Source organism: Chlorocebus sabaeus, chromosome 2, assembly GCF_047675955.1.
Source record: "Chlorocebus sabaeus isolate Y175 chromosome 2, mChlSab1.0.hap1, whole genome shotgun sequence".
In the NCBI taxonomy this organism is placed as follows: Eukaryota; Metazoa; Chordata; class Mammalia; order Primates; family Cercopithecidae; genus Chlorocebus; species Chlorocebus sabaeus.
In genome coordinates this window covers 57,741,888-57,764,764 of record NC_132905.1, presented here as the reverse complement: position 1 = coordinate 57,764,764, position 22,877 = coordinate 57,741,888, and the positions used below count along the sequence as shown (strand labels likewise).

General features: G+C 42.4%; 1 protein-coding gene across 2 annotated transcripts in view; it reads right to left on the bottom strand.

Annotated features, from left to right (window-relative positions):
• Window positions 1-22,877, bottom strand: part of RIN2 (Ras and Rab interactor 2) — a 252,644-nt gene that overhangs the window by 188,380 nt on the left and 41,387 nt on the right. For both annotated transcript variants that reach the window (XM_037993964.2, XM_007961294.3), the window contains exon 2: window positions 19,324-19,449. The gene's annotated coding sequence lies outside the window, so the exon portion shown is untranslated. The remainder of the gene's footprint in view (window positions 1-19,323; window positions 19,450-22,877) is intronic.

Genomic DNA, 22,877 nt, shown 5'->3' with positions numbered 1-22,877 from the left:
ACAACATGGACATCTTTTCATGTTAACACAAATATATCCAGCTCATCCCTTTCACACCTGTGAAACAGTAATACATTTAATCAACTGATGAACGTTTCAGTTACTTTTAATTTTTGCTGTTTTTGATATTTTAAACAATGTTGCAACCTTTTTTTCAAATATCTTTTAATCCATGCCCAGTTACTTTCTTTTCCTTTTTTTTTTTTCTTTTTTTTGAGATAGAGTCTCACTCTGTCACCCAGCCTGGAGTGCTGTGGAGCCATCTCGGCTTACTACAACCTCTGCCTTCCGGGTTCAAGAGATTCTCCTGCCTCAGCCTCCTGAGTAGCTGGGATTACAGGCATGCACCACTATGCCAGGCTAATTTTTATATTTTTAGTAGAGACAGGGTTTCAGCAGTTGGTCAGGCTGGTCTCGAACTCCTGACCTCGTGATCCGCCCACCTTGGCTTCCCAAAGTGCTGGGCATGCCCAGCTATTTTCTTAAATTAAGTTCTATAAAATGAGTTACTAGGGTGAGGCATATGCAGTTTTAAGAACTTGTGATGCGAGGATGCCCATGAATTCACACTCTTGCCAACCATGAGCATTAACAATTGTTTACTTTTTTGCTCATTTGAAAAGTACAATATAATACAGTTGTGCATTGCCCAATGACATTTCAGTCAATGATGGACTTACATACAATGGTGGTCCCATAAGATTATAATGGAGCTGCACTATACAGGTGTACTATTTTTAAAAAAGTCTTTGATACCATATTTTTACTGTACATTTTCTATGTTAGATATGCTTAGTACTTATTCTTATGTTACAATTGCCTAATGGTATTCAGTACAGTAACATGCTGCAGAGGTTCATAGCTTAGAAGCAATAGACTATTCCATATAGCCTACCTGTGTAGTGGCTCTACCATTTTTGTGTAAGTGCACTCTATGATATTTGCACAATGGCAAAACTGCCAAATGATTCACTTCTCAGAACGTATCCCCATCATTAAGGGATGCATGACTATACTTCACTGTTATGTAATTCACATTTTTTGATTCTGAATGATGAATGAACAAACATATTTAATGTTTTTTGGAAAGGCGATATTCAATAGTGATGGAGTGCTCAGGCTCTAGAGCTGAACTGAGAGCTGTTGAATCTTGGCTTTGCCCCATTGTCAGTGGTGAACCCTAGACAAGTTATTGAACCTCAGTGGGCATCAGTGTCTTTCTTTTTGATTCATTGATTTTATTAAAAAAAATTCTTGTGACTTTTTCAGTTTTTAGTTTCATCAAAATTATACAAAAAATCAAATAGATCCATAAAGATTATTCACATAAAAAGCATTTCTCCCCACTTCCCTCTCCTTAGAGTCAACCACTTTCAATCTTTTTAGCTAATTGTGTTGGTGCTATAATCTAAATGTTTGTGCCCCCCGCCCCCAAATTTATACGTTGAAACCAAATCCCCAATGCAATAGTATGAAGAGGTAGGGCCTTTAGGAGGTGATTAGGTCTTGAGTGAAGCTCTCATGAATGGGATTACTGCCCTTATAAAAGAGGCCTGAGTGAGCTTGTTTGCCCCGTCTGCCAAGTGAGGACACAGCTAGAAGGCTTCATCTTTGAAGCAAAGGGTGAGCCTTCCCCAGGGACTGAGTCAGCTAGCACCTTGAATTTAGGATTTCCGGGCTCCAGAACTGTGAGCAACACATTTCTATTGTTTATAAATTACTCAGTTTAAGGTATTTTGTTAGAGCAGATGGAATGGACCAACCCAGTTGGTATTTACTTCCAAGTAATAACACATGTATTGCAACTTCTGGAATTTTCCATTTTAGACTGTTGATTCCCTATTATGGAAGGCAAGGATTGAACTCTCCTTTACCACCTCTACCCCCATCCCAGCTCTAGCAAATGTGCACACTTCTTGTCTCCACTTTCTCTATATGACTATGTCTCCATTTTCTCTACATGATATTACAATCACGCCAATATTGTTATATTGTAATTATACCAATATTGTATTCATCACTGAAATACACAGTATATTATGATAAATGTTCCTCTCTTGAACAACTTAATATTGTCTTATTTTTAGTTTTTATTTACTTTTCTCTTATTCATCCTGAAATTTACAAATTTTCTAAATCTTCTTTCAGTTATTCAGATGCATCAGGAATTGTATCAATGTCCTCTTGTCTCAACAGAATATGGCTGGCAATCCTCTTTTATGCAGAGGTTAAGAAATTATACTTCCTATATGTTCAGGAAATATTCGATCGGGCTTTTTGTTTGTGTGACCCAGTTCTGATTGCAAGGCAACCATGTGCAACTTCTACCCGGGTGCACTGTTTTCTGTTTGCGTTTCCACCTCAAGCTCTCCATGCTAACAGACACATAAAAAGCCTGAGGCCTAGCAAGGCAAAAATTGTTTCCCAAGGCTACCCAAGGATCAGACCAGAATTTGATCTTCTGACACCTTGTTTGGCCTATTTTTTTTTTTTTTTTTTTGAGACGGAGTCTCGCTCTGTCGCCCAGGTTGGAGTGCAGTGACCAGATCTCAGCTCACTCCAAGCTCCACCTCCCGGGTTTACGCCATTCTCCTGCCTCAGCCTCCGAGTAGCTGGGACTACAGGCACCCGTTACCTCGCCCGGCTAGTTTTTTGTATTTTTTAGTAGAGACGGGGTTTCACCGTGTAGGCCAGGATGGTCTGGATCTCCTGACCTCGTGATCCGCCCGTCTCGGCCTCCCAAAGTGCTGGGATTACAGGCTTGAGCCACCGTGCCCGGCCTGTTTGGCCTATTTAACTGGTTAACCATTTGTCCCTGCTCTTAAACTGCTCCAATTCCTTAAACTTGTAGAGCCTATACTCTGAACAGGAAAATTAGAGTTCTCATTATCGCAGACGTAGATGCCAAAGCCCCTTCAGGTTAGGTGATATCAAATGGAGGTAGGGTCACATCTACACCCTTGGAACAGGTGATCACAAACTATTAATCAGCAATGCTAACTGCAAGTGGAAACTTAGGGAGAATAATTGATTATGGTTAAGGCATGACTTTAGGAATTCTTTGTAAGTCTAGCTTATAAAGAAAAATCCCTTGGCTTGAAATTTTCTAAAATTAGACTCAAGGAAGTTAGATAAAAGTATATCTGAGATAAATGAATCTGTTCCAAATTTTTCAAAGCTGCATCAATATAGTAAGGTTCAAGCTATCCACAAATATTATTTATATGCCACTGGCAAGGGGCCGTGATCAATGTCTGTTTCTTGAAGGCAGAAGTGTGACCCAAAAGCTTCTTAACCAAATAAGACGTTTATGTTTTCCAACATCAAATTTGCCCGTATGTTATCAAGATGAATCCAAGGATTGCTACAAACCATATGAACCCCTAAAGGGAAGCTTTCTTACTTCCCCAAAGGAAGATGCTACAGCAACTTTCATCACTGCCTAAAGACAGTTGTTTGAGCTGATGCTGACCACAGCATGCAAGGTACCTTGCTCAGCAGTGACTAATCAGGTTCCCACAGGACTCTGTGGTGTAGTGGACTCCAGAGGAAGTCAATGGCAATGAATCACAGTGCTCAGGAATGAAAAATACAGCTGTGATTCACATTAACTCAAAGAAAAGGTTGAGGGGAAACAAACCTAAAAATTAAAACCACACACACGCACGCATCAGCAAATACCACACCGAGCATGTCAGTGTAGCTTCTGCTTTTGAAAAGTCCAAAGAAGAAAAAGAAAAGCAACTTTTCAAAACAAAGCCTAATAGATCTATTCATAGCAAGATTGAACTTGTATAATGCAAAATGTAGTTCCATAAAAGGAAATAAATTACTTTCAGTGAACTTGGTTTTTGTTATAAGAAAAAGGGAGCCAATGTATTGTTTTTGGCCTAATTTCAAATATTCCTATGTATACCTTCTTTAATTTTTATTGACTACTATCAAACTTTTAAATTTCAGCTTTTGCTTCAATTACTTTATCTTTGTAAACAGAATTCGTGCCTCATTATAGGCCTTCTCTTAACTAGCATTGCTTTCTCAATAATGAATTATCTAGGAACACAAAATAAGAAAGTGCAAGTTGGATTCATTGTTGTTAGACTCACCAAGCAATTAAAAAATAAATAAACAAAACACAAACCTCAAGGTTATTAGGACTGATCACTTTGAAACCTGCTGGAAATACTGCAGAAAGTCATAGAGCTCAGAGCCAGTTAATAATCCACACAGATACAAATTGGAGTTTCTTTGTTGGTGCTTAAATGGATGAATATTACATGACCAAGTTTATAAAACATGAAATGAAGTTAATATTTGGATAGGATGTGGTTTATTCTAGCACCAGAAATGGCCAAGTGGATTTTAAAATCAGTGTAGACGAGGGCTGGGCATGATGGCTCACACCTGTAATCCTGAGACTTTTTGGGAGGCTGAGGTGGGAGGATCACTTGAGGCCAGGAGTTCAAGACCAGATTGAGCAACATATCAAGACCATGTCTCTACCAAAAAAAAAAAAAAAAAAAAAAAATTAGCTGGGTATGGCGGGATGCACCTGTAGTCCCAGCTGCTTGTGAGCCTAAGGTGGGAGGATGCTTGAGCCCAGGAGTTCCAGGCTGCAGTGCGGTATGACTGTGCCACGGCACTCCAGCCCGGGTGAAAGGGCAAAACCCTGTCTCCAAAATACAAAACATAAAATTACTTTAGACCAGAGATTGAATGACTTTAATCATGTGAGAGGCGGACGCTTTAGGTGGACATCTGGAGTGGGATGTTGTTTGACCACACCAGTTGTTGTGAGTGATTGTTATTGTAATCAGTGATGTTAGAAAATAAACATGTCATCTTGTTTTGGAAGGCAATGCCAATCAGTGACAAGGCAGAGTCAGACTTGTGGAAGCACTGGGGAGGGGGGTGGGAGGAGGGGAAGGAAGGGGCAAGTGTGCACAGTGACCTCCTGTCCACCTACCAAACATGGGTCCAAACACCCCAGGTAGCTGAGCCCCAGGCAAGCGGCCTGGGTTGGACCTTACTTAACATGATTTATTTTTGTCTGATTTTTCCAAGCCTAATGGTCTCGTTGGGCCAAGCTAACCAAAAGCCTAAAATCTTCACTTTATATTTTATTGTGTGACCTCGTAAACACACATTTGCCCTTCATTTGCCAGTAAGAACATAACAAAACAAAGCAACATTAGAAACAGCATTTTGGGCTCAAATGCTTTCTTCTCTGTTTCGTGCATGTGATGCCACTATTTTTCTATTCTGACCTATTCGACATATTTTGCTATTTACCAACTGGAAGAGATTATTCATCATTTCAAATGACCCATCTGGAAGGCATTTTATAAACATGTCTAGTTTTCTATAATTTATTTATATTTCCAGATATCAAAATTCCTAAAATATGTTGAAACCACACCCCAGATAATAAAGACTATGTATTATTTTCCAGTTGAATCTTTTCAGTGTTTTTGGTAACAAAATTATGATAAAACAGGTGACACAATTAATCATGTGGGACATTCAAACCCAGTGCTTTTTATATATTTAATGTAACTTTTTATTTTACAGAAATACATGTTTGTTACAGAACATTTAGAAGATATAAATTTTAAAAGCTACAGGTCTATTTGTTAATCCTTGGGAGTACATCCTTCCAGAATTTTTGTGCACCCATCTGTCTCTGCTTTTTTATTGTGTTTTACTTCATTTTGTAATTCCTATTATAACCTGACATGTATCATGTATTTATTTGCCCAATTGTTCTAATCTATTTCTCTCACTCGAATGGAAGCCTCTTAGGGGAAAGTACTCTGCCACTTTTGTTCACTACCAAGCCCCACTAGCCTCACATAGTATCTGGTACAGATTAGGTGTCCATAAAAGAAAGAAAGAATGAATAGTTGATGCTCACTAAATATTTGAAGAATTGAAAGACGCCTTGAAGTACAAGCCAACTGACCCAAAGTCACAATATGGCAAATGGATGGGAACTTCCTTCTTTTCCACCTCATATTTCTTGATTTCATCTGCTATTGGCTGAGTAGCCTGTTAATTTGCTTGAACTCAGTCAATTAGCTGCAGGCATGCGGATGATTCATTATATGAGAACTAGAGAGAAGTCGTGATCTGGGGGCAAGGGGAAGAGTGGTGACCCCCACAAATGGGGCTGACTGTGCGGGAGGCCACTGTGGAGTGGATTAGAGAGGGGAAGTCTATTGCTGAGCTTACTGGTGCCTGTGTTCTTCCTGCAGGAGTGGTGAATGAATAGCTCCCCTCAATTCCTCCATTCTCAGAATCTGACCTTGCACTGTTAGGTGGATACAAAGCAAGTGATTCTTGATCAGCCCCAAAGGGACAGCGCTGAGGAAGCTGAGTACCTTCTGCAGTAACTGAAGAAAGGAAGATCATCATGAGTACTCTCACGTCTTTCTTTACTCAACACCTGGACATTTTAACCACCAACTTCCCATTCACAGACAAAAAGTAATCCAGGGAGTATTGTTACCAGACAACGACTATTTTTAACAAAAGATTTAAAGTCTGATCGTGCTCTTCCTTTTGATTCTTTCAGTGAGGATGTCCACACTATGAAACAATTTCCAAGTATACCATTCTGATGGGGTGGGGGTGGGGGCTGCAGTGTGATGGGAGCTAGAATTGCCTCTTTAACTTTTTATTCAGAAATAATTTTGAACTTACAGAAAATAATTGCAATGATCCAAACCCTTACTACTCAAGAAGGAGGAAAACAACCCAACACAAAATAAGCAAAAGATTTGAACAGACATTTCATCAAAGAAGCTATGCAAATGGCAAATGAGCACATGAAAATACGCTTAACATCATGAGTCTGTAGGGAAAGGCTAAAACCACAATAAGATGCCACAACACATCTATCAGAATGGCTGAAATAGAAAAGAGTGATATTACCAACTGTCAATGAGGACTCGGAGAACTGGAAGCATCATACATAGTTGATGGGAACATAAAATGGTACAGTCTCTTTGGAAAACAGTTGGGTAGTTTCTTAAAGAAATAAACATAAACTTAACACATCACCCAGAAATTCCACTCATAGGTATTTACTCAGGAGAAGTGGAAATGTGTGTCTGCATAAAGACTTGTATGTGGGAGTTCACAGTAGCATGACTTATAACAATAAAACTAAAAACAGTCCAAATGTAGAACGGATAAACAAAATGTGATAAATCCATGCAGTGAAATACTATTCAGTGTTAAAAAAAGAACAAGCTATTGATACCTGCTACAACGTGGATGACTTTAATAACATTATGTTGAGTGGGAGTAGTCAGGCACAAAAGACTGCAAATGGTATAGTTCCACCTATGCAAAATTTCTGGAAAGCTGTATACATTTACTAAAACACTATACTGGTACACTTAAAATAGGTAAACTTTATGGTATGTAAATTATACCCAAATAAAGCTTTTTTAAAACTGGGAGCATATTCTAAGTATTGTCTGTACTGTGCTTTTTTCTACTCAAAACTATAACTCAAAGAGAGTTTCATATTACCACAGGAGATGGCCCTCATTTTTTAGTGGTTATATAATGGTTCGTTGTATGACTGTGCCCACATTTAAGTAATGTAAACAGCCATGAACAAAAAGTTCTCATTTCCCCATTCCGTCCAAAGACCTTGTAGGCATACAGTTTCTGCGTTCAGTTTTAAAAGCTACAAATTCGTTCCTTCCTTGCCTCAAAATCTCTTGAGCACCCTGTGGTGGATGCTAATGGTGCCTCCCTTGTCCCCTCCACACCCACTGTTCCCATCCATGTCAAGGGTTTCCCACTGCAGGTACCCGTGAGTCTCTTCCTGAAGTCTCTCTGGTGACAGGAGCATACCTGAATCACTCATGGGTGGCCAGAAGTGCCAGGAAGTTACTGCCTTTTGGAGCAGTCCTCACCAATGAGGGAAGGAAGCTATGGACAGACACCCCAGCTCCCTCACTCTGTGGGTAAAACCACTCAGAGGTGACGTCTCCAGCAACTTACAGCACTCCCAGCACCACTGAACCCCCATTGCCAATGGCAGCATCTGATCTTTAACACTCGTTCTTTCCCTTCTTTGTCCCATTTCCCTACCCGTCCTCCATCCTTCCTGGAATCACTCACCAAATAAATTACTGTATCTAAATCCTTGTCCAAAATCAACCACCACCAAGAAGTGACAGTTACTAATTGGCTTATACATCTGGTACTCTCCACTTTATCCTTGTGCATTTGTTTTTTTATATTAAACAATCTTTATTTGAAAAACAGTACCTTACAATCTTAACACTAGCAAACTTCAACAAGAGCAATTTCAGCATCGATAAACAGTAGCTAAACTAATGAGAGAGCGATCAAAAGTGCTTTAAAGGGAGCAGCATTGGCTGATGTTCTGCCGAGGCTCTGGGCATTCAGAACCTGGCTAAAGGGAAAACAGAATCAAATCGGCAGGTGCTCCGGACCCAAGCCCTCACATTGTGACCCACCTCCCTCCTGGGGGCCCTGGCAGCCCATAGTCCCCTTGGTACATCTTTTTTCATTTCTCTGAGATGGAGTCTCGCTCTGTCACCTAAGGTGGAGTGCAGTGGCACAATCTCAGCTCACTGCAACCTCTGCCTCCCAGGTTCAAGTGATTCTCATGCCTCAGCCTCCCGAGTAGCTGGGACTATAGGCATGCACTACCACACCTGGCTATATATATATCTTTTATATTATTAATAGAGATGGAGTTTTGCCATGTTGGCCAGGCTGGTCTCGAACTCTTGACCTCAAGAAATCCACCTGCCTTGGCCTCCCAAAGTGCTGGGATTACAGGAGTGAGCCACCACACCTGGCCCCTCTTGGCACTTCTGGGCTTCTGTGGACTGTGGATGGTGGAGCCCTAGGAGCCAAAAGGTCACTCAGGAAAGGCTGCAACTTGGCCTTGCAGTCAGCTGGCTTCTGCCTGTTGTAGTCATTTTCTTTCTGCAGCACCTGGAGTGCTGTCCCAGTTGTTGCAGCGCCCATCTAGCTTTCCTGGGCTGTTCTCTCGTGGAAGAGGATCTCCCTCTGAAAACTGGAAGTGTCTTTCTTCAATTCCTGGGCCAGGTCTTGGGCCATCTTCTTGTAGTGGTTGTGGGTGTGACACGTGGTTCATGTATATGTGCACCTTGTGAAGTCTCTGGTCAAGGTCCAGGCAGTAGGCGTCTCCTCTGTGGACTCCCATGAGGCCCCATCATGTGTTCTCGGTGGAGATCAGGCAGAACGGGAAGCGTCGGTTGCAGCTTCAGGAGCTCCCTCTCCAGCGGTGCCCTTGCACCCTGCAGAGGCGCCTGCTCACTGATCAGACTTTGGACTTGTGCTGTGAGTTCTTTATACCTTTGATTTCTTCTCACGATTCCATGTCTGCTTCTCCAGTCTCCCCCTAAGGACATTCGGAGGATGCACCTAAGTCACCATCGTCATCCACACTCTTCAGAGGGACTTGTGGTTGGGACGCTAGGGGACCGCCATATCCTGCTGCCCTGTTCTCCTCCTCTGCCAAGTTCCCATCCTCTGCATGGTCTCTACCACCCTCTAGCAGATGCAGGACACTGGGCGGGGTGTGGACCAGGGAGGTCAGTCACTTCACTCCAACGTTCATGACTGTTTCATTCCTGCCTTGGCCTGCTTCAGCCTTTCCTTCTTTGCCTGCAAGCGTTGCTTCCATCTGACAATTTCCTGGTTGGGCAGCTCTGCAGGTTGCTGATGGTCACTGCTGTCATTCAGATCATCCACAGTTTTCCCCTGATCTTCTGCCCCAGCTGTGAAGTATATGGACATGCTGTGCATCAGTCACTTACGGAAGTTCAGGAGGCTTCCTGTTTGGTGTTTTTTTCAGAAGCTCACCTAGTTCCTGATGGGAAGACCTGCTTATTTCACTCAGAACCCTAGGCAGAGGGTTTGGAGCAATCCAGGACTGGCCTATGGAATGGGCAACATGAGGCCCCCCACTGGCCTAGGGTGCTGGCTGCATCGTGGCTCTGGCCTTTCCTTGGACCACACCCTGGATGACATCCCTTTGGGCTGGCTCTGCCCTTCTTTTCACTGCATGTCGTCTCCTGACCATAAAGGCCACCATAGCAGTGCATGCCCAGATCACCCAGGGTATCCCTAGGGTCGCTGGCACTAGTCCCAGGATTCTGTACATCACTAGCCCTGCCACCCGCAGGGGGCCAGCAGCAGCTGAGTAGGCATTGCATAGCGAGCAGCAGGCCCTCCGTGGCTCCAGAAGGCTCTGCTGCTCTGTTTCCACTTGCCAGTGGCCTGTGGACCACAGTTAACCGGAACCCTGTGGAGTGTTTTGTCTCTGACACAAACAAGGGCCCACCAACCAGGGTAGACCATCCGTTGGGCTGGGGGAGGGGAGGCATCTCGTGCTCTGGAAAACTGTCCCTGATTTTGCTGTGCAAATAGAAAGTGACATTACTTATACAGGGCCTTGGGGGAGTGGAAAGAGTTCATAGCAGACCCGAGCTCAGGCTACTCCAGGCCCCACCTGGCCCTACAGCATAGCTAGATGGTCAAAGCAGGGCTATGTCACAGCCCGTATCTACACACGATCCTCTTCTCAGCTTTCCTTCACCTGACTCGCCTTCCCCTGACTCTCACTGGGCCATGGCAGCCTCTCTGGCCCTGCTGGGGACCGGGCTCAGGGAGGAGAGGGGAGGCCTGTGACTGCCAGGTGTGGCCCGTGAATTTATACAGACAGAAGCAAGCCACTAAGCATGCAGGCATCTTAACGGTATGCATAAGGCATATGATTTCATTCATAGTTTAATTAGAATGCACCGTAAGACACTAGCATCAAGGTCTGGGTTCATTTGATTGCTTGCTTAGCCAATGCAAGGACACAGTATAAATAACTTATGAGTGTTTGGAAAGACATTTAATCATTTAAGGCTTAGGTTTCTTCCGCAGACCTTCTTTAGACGGCCAAGAACACAACAGTGATGCCACCCCTAGCATATGTTTTATGACTTACAACTCACAAAAAGCATAAAACAGCAAGTCTTTTCCATTCTAAGTTGGAAAAAGTCCTGTAAATTTATGGCTGCAAATTCCAACCGACATAAAAGCCTTTGCCTCTTCTCTTTCCAGCTAAATTGCATCCATGCCAGATGAGAGAGCCAAGGTATTGGGAGAAGCACAGAAAAGACATTTTTGCAGAAACCAAAACCTTCTCCTAAAATTTAGAAAAACACACACATCAATATGACTGACAATTTATTCATTCTACTTGCTACTCTTATTTCATTCTGACAAGCTTGGGCAACTGGTGTGTGCTGAATCCAAGTCTAATCATCTGAGGCAGCTGCTGAGGTGTTAACAGGTTGTCACTGTGGAGGAATAAGCTCACCATCTCCAAACACTTCATGATTCTAAGGTGAACAAAGCCATCATACAAGATAAAGTAACAATTCCCAGCTCGGGTCTGAGATAAAGAGATTCCTGGAGCCTTATGGTGTGCAGCTTTTAGTATCATCTCATCTCCCATGAATAACAACTTAGAATATCATTAAGGTTTTGGGATTTTGCCGAAAGTGATAACTAAAGCTAGCAATGGTAAAGACTTAAATTTCACATCATGTTTGCCCAATTTGGCAGAAGATAGAGGAAGCATGGTAGATGGCCTTATTGGTCTTAAGCCAAGGTCAACAGTGGAAACTCCTCCAGCAAAGGCAGAATGCATTTCTCTGCCTCTTGACTTAGGTTTGGCCATATGACTTGCTTTGGCTAATAGAATAATACAGAAATGTCAATGTGCCATTTCCAAGCACAAGCTTTACAAGGTTTCTTGGGCTTCTACTTATACTCATGCACCTTTGCCGTTGTCACAAGGAGAGCTTTCCTCAGGTAGCCACCGCCCACCAACCTGGACTTAGAGTGTGCTAAGTGTTGCTGGCCTGAACCCAGACATCAGTGGGAAGCCAAGCCTAGCTGAACCTGTGCAGGAAGCAGCGTCACCTAGCTGAGCCCAACCTAGATCAGCCAGATCCCAGCTAACCTCTGTCTGCATGAGCTAAACAGACACTTATTATAAATTTCTTGTCCTTTTTTTTTTTTTTTTTTTTTTGAGACAGGATCTCACTCTGTTGCCCAGGCTGGAGTGCAGTGGTACAATCATGGATCACTGCAGCCTCGAGCTCCTGGACTCAAGCGATCCTCCCACCTTAGCTTCCCTATTAGCCAGGACTACAGGTGCACACCACCATGCCTGGCTAATTTTTGTATCTTTTGTAGAAATGCAGTTTCACCATGTTGCCCAGGCTGATCTCAAACTTCTGTGCTCAGACAATCCTCCCACCTCAGGCTCCCAAAGAGCTGGGATTACAGGTGTGAGTCACTGCACCCGGCTCAGTTTTCCTACTGAGTTTGGAGATGGTTTGTTGCACATGTAAGAGCTGATGCCAGAGCAAACGGGAAGTACAGGAAGCCGGGGGAATAGTGCATAGTAGGTTTCTCCTCTTTCCTTCCCTGGAAAAATGGGTGGCAACGTGCAGGATATAATCATGATGTTCACAGTTGTTTTTTAAAAAGTCCTTCTCACACCAGTTAGAATGGCAATCATTAAAATGTCAGGAAACAAGAGATGCTGGAGAGGACGTGGAGAAATAGGAACGCTTTTACACAGTTGGTGGGAGTGTAAATTAGTTCATCCATTGTGGAAAACAGTACAGCGATTTCTCAAGGAACTAGAACTAGAAATACCATTTGACCTAGTAATCCCATTACTGGGTATATACCCAAAGGATTATACATCATTCTACTATAAAGACACATGCACATTCATGTCTATTGCAGCACTGTTCACAATAGCAAAGACTTGGAACCAACCCAAATGCCCATCAATGATAGACTGGATGAAGAAAATGTGGCACATATACACCATAGAACACTACGCAGCCATAAAAAAGGATGAGTTCATGTCCTTTGCAGTGACATGGATGAAGATGGAAACCATCATTCTCAGCAAACTATCACAGTGACGGAAAAACCACACACCGCATGTTCTCACTCATAAGTGGGAGTTGAACTATGAGAACACATGGACACAGGGTAGGGGAGCATCACACGCTGTGGCCTGTTGGGGGTTGGGGGGCTGGGGGAGGGATAACATTAGGAGAAATACCTAATGTAGATGACGGGTTGATGGGTGCGGCAAACCACCATGGGTCACGTATACCTATGTAACAAACCTGCATGTTCTGCACATGTACCTCAGAACTTAAAGTATAATAATTTTTTTAAAAAGTCCCTATAATTTGGGAAGGGGGCAGTGGCTCATGCCTGTAATCCCAGCACTTTGGGAGGCTGAAGCAGGCAGATCACCTGAGGTCAGGAGTTTGAGACCAGCCTGGCCAACATCGCGAAACCCTGTCTCCACTAAAAATACAAAAATTAGCTGGGTGTGGTGGCGCGTGCCTGTAATCCCAGCTACCCAGGAGGCTGAAGTAGGAAAATTCTTGAACCCAGGAAGTGGAGGCTGCAGTGAGCCGAGATCGCACCACTGCACTCCAGCATGGGCGACAGAGTGAGACCTCATCTCAAAAAAAAAAAAAAAAAAGAAAAAGGTCCCTATAACTTCTTCCAAGAATATCCTAACTTCTGAGTCCCATAGTTGGACTATTCCAAGATGAATCCTACACAGTCTGTCACAGTAATGGTGGGATTGAGGCCCAGTGCCCACAGTGGTAACCTGCTCATGTCACAGACTATATGGCCTCTTTGCCCTTCGTATCCCACTCCCCACTCCGTCATTGTGCTTCAGAGCATCCCTGCCCATATAAATACTCACATCCCAATTTTTGACCAAAGCTAAGTCTCATTGTAACAAATAGTAGCTAACACTCACTGAACACTTGAATGTGCCAGACGCCATGACACACAGGTAACATTGTAACAAATAGTAGCTAACACTCACTGAACACTTGAATGTGCCAGACGCCATGACACACAGGTAACTTTACTTCTCAGTGCTTCGGTTTTCTCATCTGTAAAATGAGGGTAAGAATAGTGCCTACCTAAATAAACTAGAAAATCTAGCAGAAATGAATAAATTCCTGGACACAAAGGCCCTCCCAAGACTGAACCAGGAAGAAGCTGAATCCCTGAATAGACCAATAACAAGTTCTGAAATTCTGAGGCAGTCATAAATAGCCTACCAATCAAAAATAAAAGAAAACAACAACAAAACAAAACAAAGCAAAAAAACCCAGATGGATTTACAGCTGAATTCTACCAAAGGTACAAAGAGGAGCTTGTACCATTTCTTCTGAAACTATACCAAACAATTGAAAAGGAGCGACTTCTCCCTAACTCATTTTATAAGGCCAGCATCATCCTGATACCAAAACCTGGCAGAGACACAACAAAAAAATAAAACTTCAGGCCAATATCCCTGATGAACATTGATACAAAAATGCTCAATAAAATACTGGCAAACCAAATCCAGCAGCACATCAAAAAGCTTATTCACCATGATTAAGTCAGTTTCAACCCCGGGATGCAAGGCTGGTTCGACATATGCAAATCAGTAAATGTAATTCATCATATAAACAGAACTAAAGATAAAAACTACATTATTATCTCAATGGATGTGGAAAAGGCCTCCAATAAAACTCCACATCCCTTTATGTTAAAAACTCTCAATAAACTAGGCACTGATGGAACATACTTCAAAATAATAAGAGCCATTTATGACAAACCTACAGTTAATATCATACTGAATAGAAAAAAGCTGGAAGCATTCCCCTTGAAAACTGGCATAAGATAAAGATGCCTTCTCTCACCACTCCTATTCAACATAGTATTGGAATTTCTGGTCAGGGTAATCAAGCCAGAGAAAGATATAAACGGAATCAAATAGGAAGAGAGGAAGTCAAACTGCCTTTGTTTGAAGATGACATGATCCTATATCTAGAAAACCACATTGTCTCAGCCCAAAAGCTTCTTAAGCTGATAAGCAACTTCAGCAAAGTCTCAGGATACAAAATTAATGTGTGAAAATCACAAGCATTCCTATACACCAACAATAGACAAGCAGTGAACCAAACCATGAATGAACTCCCATTCACAATTGCTATAAAGAGAATAAAATACCTAGGAATACAGCTAACAAGAGAAGTGAAGGACCTCTTCAAGGAGAACTACAAACCACTGCTCAAAGAAATCAGAGGTGACACAAACAAATGGAAAAACATCCCATGCTCAAGGACAGGAAGAATCAATATCATGAAAATGGCCAAACTGCCCAAAGTAATTTATAGATTCAATGCCATTCCCATTAAACTACCATTGACACTTCTTCACAGAATTCAAAAAAACTACTTTAAAATTCACATGGAACCAAAAGAGTCTGTATAGGTAAGACAATCTTAAGCAAAAAGAACAAAGATCTGATTTTTAGTTTTGGGTTTCACATTTAAGTCTTTAATCCATCTTGAGTTGATTTTTGTATAAGGTATAAGGAAGGGGTCCAGTTTCAATTTTCTGCATATGGCCAGCCAGTTTTCCCAGTACCATTTATTAAATAGGGAATCCTTTCCCCATTGCTTGCTTTTGTCAGGTTTGTCAAAAATCAGATGTTTGCAGATGTGTGACCTTATCTCTTAGATCTCTATTCTGTTCCTTTGGTCTATGTGTCTGTTTTTGTACCAGTGTCATGCTGTTTTGGTTACTGTAAACTTGTAGTATAGTTTGAATTCAGGTAGTGTGATGCCTCCAGCTTTGTTCTTTTTGCACACAACAAGCTTTCAATAAATGCTAGTTATTTTCCAGCAAGACTTGCTTATCCTTATTACTATCAGGCTTCTAAGCTGCATCTGCTAGGGTTGAAAGAACAGGGTAGAATTGAGGAAAATAAAGAGGTAAAAGAGAATGAAGAGAAAAGGAGTACATTTCATCTTCATTAAGCCACTTTAAAATTCTCAGCCTGCTGATGGCAGTGCTGGCTCATCAGTGAGCAGGTAGAACAACAGGAACAATAAAGCATTCTCTGTTAATCGTATTTAGTTTATGAAATTCTATTGCACTTAGGGCAGGAGAAGCCTGGGAACAAGAGAAGATAAAAAAGGGGTCTGGGGGAGAGGCTGGTTAGGTTGTGCTCCTTGGAGTATAGGTGTAAGGTATGGGAGGCATTTTCAAAGGACTGTGTCCAAGAGAGGATACATTGTTTGCAACAGGGCGCAGCAGGGTCTGGAGGACTTCATTCAGATGTGCAGAGGACCAGGGCTCACTCTAGATGGTGCCAGAGCACTCCTTGGGGTACCATGAAATAGGGCACAAAAACCTAGCTTTTGAGGGGGACTTCAAGACTCAGTCAAGGTGGAGAAGGGGATGGGTCACTCAGTTGGTATTAAAAACTAACCATCCCTAGAAACCCAGTTAAAAGTGGGGACTACCCAAAGGTGGCTGACGGACTGACTGCTTGCCAAGAATTCTCCTTCAGCGATGTCATCCCTCCAGCCTGCCCTTCTATAACACAGCCTCACTCCAGACCTTCAGTCACACTGTGGCAAGGGCAAGGGAGGGAGGCCAAGCCCCAGGAGCTCTGGCTATACCTTATTTTTGTTGTTGTTAAAGAAACTTTTGTAGAGATAGTGCGCAAGCTGATCTTGAACTCCTGTCCTCAAGCAATCCTCCTGCCCTAGCCTCCCAAAGGACTGAGATTACAGACATGAGCCACCATACCTGGCCTGGCCATACTTGGTAGAGGCAGCTATTTCTGCCAAGCATGTAGGTCACCTAAGCATGGGGTGCTGGGGACAGGGCCCTGTGAAGTCACACGGCCTGCTCCAAATTCCACCTTTGACGCTGCCTAACTGGGTGATGTAGAGCAAGTGACAACCTCGTAAGACTCAGTTTCCCCATCTGTAAAATGACAACAATAACAATCCCACCTGTATAGCGCTGTTGTGATTATTAAATATGACAACAGATGCTGTGGTCATCAGTTCTCCAATGTTGTATATTGGCTTTTCCCCTCTTGAAAATATTTTTTGCTTGGATAATAACCTAGTGAAATATTGTATCTCAGAGTCCTGTGGCAGTTCCTGTTATTGTTTAGTTTACAACTGCATTTTACTGAAGTAATTTATTTATGAAAGTCAAGCACAGGGGTGTTTTATCTAACAGGAAGGACAGAGGAAGTGAGAAATAAATCTTTGGCCTCAAAAGACAAACCTACAGCATCATGATAGGACTTCAGTATGTATACCTGGAACTATGCACTTCCTTACTCTGTCATCATTATTATCAAGAAAATTCACATCTAATGCTCTCTGGTGTTTATTTAACATGCATTTATTAGCTGTCTGCTCAGGTAAGGGTCTTTGCTAGAAGAAAAGAGGTGAGGAACAGGAAAGACAGACCAATCGCAGGCCTTCCCAAAATAAAACAAGGGATAGAGACATCGATCACAGAATCACGTAATGATGCCAGGGGTGGTGGCTCACGCCTGTAATCCTAGCACTTTGGGAGGCCGAGGCCGGTGGATCGTGAGTTCAGGAGATCAAGACCATCCTGGCTAACACGGTGAAACCCTGTCTCTACTAAAAATACAAAATACAAAAAATTAGCTAGGTGTGGTGGCGGGACCCTGTAGTCCCAGTTACTCGAGAGGCTGAAGCAGGAGAATGGCATGAACCCAGGAGGCGGAGCCTGCAGTGAGCTGAGATCACGTCACTGCACTCCAGCCTGGGCAACAGAGTGAGACTCCGTCTCAAAACATAAAAATAAAAAAATAAAATAAAATAAAAAAAACATGAATCACATAATGATTATTTTACATGATAGGGAAAAGAATATTGTGTAATATGAGCAGATACCACAGGATTTAAATTCATGGAGGGAAGGTAGACAGCTTCCTGAGAGAACCCTACATTTAAGTCAGAACAGGAGGCATCCATCCAGGGTCCAAATTAAGAAATAGAGCAGCAACATATTGTGCAGAGATAGTTCTCTAACATTTTTCTCTCTTGTTCCTCTTACTCTGCAACGGTTTTCTTTCTCTGAGAGCAGTTTTGTCTACAGGGCAGCTAAGGCCCAGATCCCAGCTCAGAAAGAATGCGTGGTTAGAGCAGTGGTGAACCTCACAAGCTTGAAATCAGATAGCCCCGGGTTTAAACTCCAGCAACACATTCAATAGTTGTGTGGCCTTGGGTAAGTCAGTTTATCTCACTCAAATTCTGTTTTCTTACTTGTAAACAAGTGTAATGATATCTTACACTTAAACAGTGTTGCTGTGGGTTTAAATGAGATAGCTGAAAACAACAGTGTTAATTTTGCTGATGAATCTGTTATAGGGGCAGGGCTCAGCAGGGATGGTTCAGCAGGGACAGCTTATTTCTGCTCCATTCAGCATCAGCTGGGGCAGCTCAAAGGCTGGGGGCTGGAGCCAGCCTTCTAAGTACCATGTCATGGGGCTGTCAACTGGAGCACCGACATGTAGCCTCTCTGCAGGGCCTGGCTTCCCAGAAACATGGTGGCTGGGTCTCAAGGACATGTATCCTAAGAGGTTTACAGAGCCTGGTGGAAACCCCGTCCCTTTGCTAATCAAGACTTTGCTGTCACTTGGCATCACTTTGCCACATTCTTTATGTCAAGGCAGTCACTGTGTCCTGCTCAGATTCAAGGAGAGGGAAAATAGACTTCTCCACCTGATGGAGGAGTAGCAAGGTTTTGGAGGAGCCATCACTGTGACCTATGTTGAAAAATATGATCTGCCATAGTGGCCTATACTGATATCCCATCGACGCAATTTCCTTTCAGTGTGAAGATTTATAATTCTATGAAAAAAAAATCTACGAAAAGTACAGAAGAGGAAGCAAAGTGGTGGGAACTGAAGAGAAGTAGAATCATTACTGCCACATCCTCTTTCAGTTATTGCCAGGTTCTTTGTACTTGGAGGTGGTGTCATCCCTCAGATGAGGCAACAGCAGTTCCCACCTCATGGTGGTGTTGTGATAATTGAATGAACTAACCCATTAAAGTGCTTAAAGCTGTGCCTGGCCCATGATGAGTGCTCTGAAAATGTAAATGGTTTCCCTTTATGCTCATGGGCTCCTAACTTGTCCTGATCTTGATGTGGCCCTGCTGCCAGTGTATCATGGACAGAATCCCTCAGACAGCTGGAAAACATCCTCCCTATTGCTTTGTCACAGCAAAGTCCCTTCCACAGCCACATACCACAGCTATAGCACATGATATTCCCGATCACACTGATGAGCTTGGAAATGAAGGAAACACTGGGGTAGTGCACACTGGGTTTATGGTCTCACTGCTACGTACCCCTTCACGCCAGCATCTCTTCTCCTCTCCCACTGCAGTTCAGCCTGACCTCCCCAGTGTTCTGAAGGGCTTGCACATTTTATCTTTTCTGGTAGAAGTTCAGAAGTCCAGATCTCTCGTCTCCATCTACAACACAAAAATTTACCATTCAGAGTTTTGTATGTATATTTAAAACACAATGAACAACCACCCAGAGAACTTGTTTCCTAGCCTGGCTCTGGGAGGAGACATTGCTAAATGAGAACACAGTGATGGCCTTTCCTTCCCATTCCTGGTCCTCCACCTTTGGACCAGGAAACCGAGGAGGGAGATTTCTTTACCAGAATGCCCTGTAAACCCCTGTGCCAATGCTCAGATTTAAAAAACTCTCCATGGTCTTTCATGAATGGAACTAATCAACAAGCATCCTGTCTTCCCCACCAGTTAAGTGACATTTCATTTCTTTCCCTTATCCTTTGCATCACATCGCTTCCTCCAAAAAGGATCCCGAAATCTTCCAGTCTAGGATTCTGGAGATGGGACTAATCAGAATAAGAAATTCCTATATTGCCAGATGCAGTGACTGGCATCTATAATCCCAGCACTTTGGAAAGTGGACACGGGTGGATCACTTGGGCTCAGGAGTTTGAGACCAGCCTGGGCAACATGGTGAAATCCCGTCTCTACCAAAACTACAAAAAATTAGCCAGGCATAGTGACACACACCTGTGGTCCCAACTACTTGGGAGGCTGAGGTGGGAGGATCGCTTGAACCCAGGAGGCCGAAGTTGCAGTAGCAGAGATTATGCTACTGCACTTCAGCCTGAGTGACAGAGTGAGGTTCCATCTCAAAAAAAAAAAAATCCCATATTATCCTACATTTCATTTTTAACTGCTTGAATCAGTATCCTAGCCTTTTCAAAATTACTTAAGTACATGCATGAATGCAGTCACCTTGCTTGAAAATGCAAATATTAGATCAAATCTCAAGTTCCCTTTGACCATTACCATTAACTCCTATATCCTTGGCAGAAGTGGGCATTTTTATAATTTAAATTATATCTTTCCAGATTGCTTCTGTGCATTCCAATATCCAATTACACATGCACACACACACACAAACCCACATGCATGCACACGCACACACACAAGTGTATGTGTTTCTTTTCTAAATATATGTTTCTCATGTGCTCCATTCTCCTACTTGTTCCATCCTCAGGATGTCCTATCAAACTCCCATCATCGGTATAAGAAAGTTATCTCATTCTTTTTTTCCCATTGCTTTCCCAATATTTCATAGTCTTGGCTCCTCTGTCAGGCTCTATAACTGGCCTCTGACTTCCCCGCCATCTCCTCCCCCGGAACTCTCACACACAGATGCACACACATCCCTTCCTTCACACCTGGGTCCATATTAGCTTTCTGGCTTGGAATATCCTCCCTGTCCGTCTCCTTTTCCTTGAGAAGATTCAGCTCTTGGGCTGGGATGCAACATACTTGGGCTTCAGTCCCAGATAAGTTGCTCAGGCAAATTACTTAACCTGGGTTCTTATATAAAAAAATAGGGTAATTGTAATAGCATTTATTATACTTCAAAGCATTGCTCTAAAGATTAAGTAGAATAATCCATAGAAAGCATTGGTCCATTGCAGGTTATTTAGTAAATGCTCAAACAATGTGAGCTACCACCACCGTCAATGTTAGTGATCATCATCATCACCATTTTCCAGGAATCATTTAAATCCCACTTTCCTTCTTAATCCAGATTTTCCTCTGAACCCCTGCTTCCCACACAGATAGGACTACTCAAAATCATCCCAATAAACATTAAGCTACGTTGACATCACTTCACAATGTCTTCTAATATTTACTAATAGATAGGCCTTGGATTCAATTTACTGCCCCACTTGGTATTCAGGGCGAGCTTCACAAATCACACAGAGTAAAGGGAGCCAGTGAGTAAAGTAAGGTTATCCTTTCAAGGGACAAAAATGCTAGGGGTTCTTCTGTTGCATGGTTTATATTATGGTATCAAATAAGTATGTACAAATAAAGTAACTAGGTGTAAATGGCTTATGTTCTTGTTTTTACATAGTTATAAAACCATGCACAATTGTAAATTATTTATTTATTTTTTAAATTTATTTATTATTATTATACTTTAAGTTGTAGGGTACATGTGCACAACGTGCAGGTTTGTTACATATGTATACTTGTGCCATGTTGGTGTGCTGCACCCATCAACTCGTCATTTACATCAGGTATAACTCCCAATGCAATCCCTACCCCCTCCCCCCTCCCCATGATAGGCCCCGGTGTGTGATGTTCCCCTTCCCGAGTCCAAGTGATCTCATTGTTCAGTTCCCGCCTATGAGTGAGAACATGCGGTGTTTGGTTTTCTGTTCTTGTGATAGTTTGCTAAGAATGATGGTTTCCAGCTGCATCCATGTCCCTACAAAGGACACAAACTCATCCTTTTTTATGGCTGCATAGTATTCCATGGTGTATATGTGCCACATTTTCTTAACCCAATCTGTCACTGATGGACATTTGGGTTGATTCCAAGTCTTTGCTATTGTGAATAGTGCTGCGATAAACATACGTGTGCATGTGTCTTTATAGCAGCATAATTTATAATCCTTTGGGTATATACCCAGTAATGGGATGGCTGGGTCATATGGTACATCTAGTTCTAGGTCCTTGAGGAATCGCCATACTGTTTTCCATAATGGTTGAACTAGTTTACAATCCCACCAACAGTGTAAAAGTGTTCCTATTTCTCCACATCCTCTCCAGCACCTGTTGTTTCCTGACTTTTTAATGATCACCATTCTAACTGGTGTGAGAAGGTATCTCATTGTGGTTTTGATTTGCATTTCTCTGATGGCCAGTGATGATGAGCATTTTTTCATGTGTCTGTTGGCTGTATGAATGTCTTCTTTTGAGAAATGTCTGTTCATATCCTTTGCCACTTTTTGATGGGGTTGTTTGTTTTTTTCTTGTAAATTTGTTTGAGTTCTTTGTAGGTTCTGGATATTAGCCCTTTGTCAGATGAGTAGATGGCAAAAATTTTCTCCCATTCTGTAGGTTGCCTGTTCACTCTGATGGTAGTTTCTTTTGCTGTGCAGAAGCTCTTTAGTTTAATGAGATCCCATTTGTCAATTTTGGCTTTTGCTGCTGTTGCTTTTGGTGTTTTAGACATGAAGTCTTTGCCCATGCCTATGTCCTGAATGGTACTACCTAGGTTTTCCTCTAGGATTTTTATGGTATTAGGTCTAACATTTAAGTCTCTAATCCATCTTGAATTAATTTTCGTATAAGGACACAATTGTAAATTATATAAGAACAAGAATGCAAATTAATATAATTAAAAGTAACTCAATTAATGCAAGGGATAATGTTTTCCCGAAACTAAGTCACTCTTGCAGCATAAATACGGTGGGGCTACATATTCTAAGACAGGAAGGGCTTACATGAGAGAACAAGTCAAAAATTACCCTGACAGCTAATTTGCTGTGTGCAGAGGCTCATACTAGTGATAGGTACCTATAAACTGAGACCACCTGGGGGAAGAG